This window comes from Piliocolobus tephrosceles, chromosome 10 (assembly GCF_002776525.5).
Source record: "Piliocolobus tephrosceles isolate RC106 chromosome 10, ASM277652v3, whole genome shotgun sequence".
In the NCBI taxonomy this organism is placed as follows: Eukaryota; Metazoa; Chordata; class Mammalia; order Primates; family Cercopithecidae; genus Piliocolobus; species Piliocolobus tephrosceles.
The window spans coordinates 37,274,548-37,274,796 of NC_045443.1; the positions used below are offsets into that span (position 1 = coordinate 37,274,548).

The 249-nt window shown below is 39.0% G+C and overlaps 1 protein-coding gene across 1 annotated transcript in view; it reads left to right on the forward strand.

Moving 5' to 3' along the window:
• MUC19 (mucin 19, oligomeric) overlaps positions 1-249 on the forward strand; it is a 182,039-nt gene that overhangs the window by 109,940 nt on the left and 71,850 nt on the right. The window lies entirely within an intron of this gene.

The following is a 249-nucleotide window of genomic DNA, read 5'->3' on the forward strand; positions in this document are numbered from 1 at the left end:
TCTTTCTTCCTTTCTTTCTTCCTTTCCTTCCTTCCCTTCCTTCCCTTTCTCTTTCTTTCCTTCTTTCCTTCCTTCCTTCCTTCCTTTCTTTTCTTTCTTTTCCTTTTCTTTCCTTCCTTTCCTTCCTTTCCTTCCTTTCCTTCCTTTCCTTCCTTTCCTTCCTTTCCTTCCTTCCTTCCTTCCTTCCTTCCTTCCTTCCTTCCTTTCTTTCTTTCTTTCTTTCTTTCTTTCTTTCTTTCTTTCTTTCTT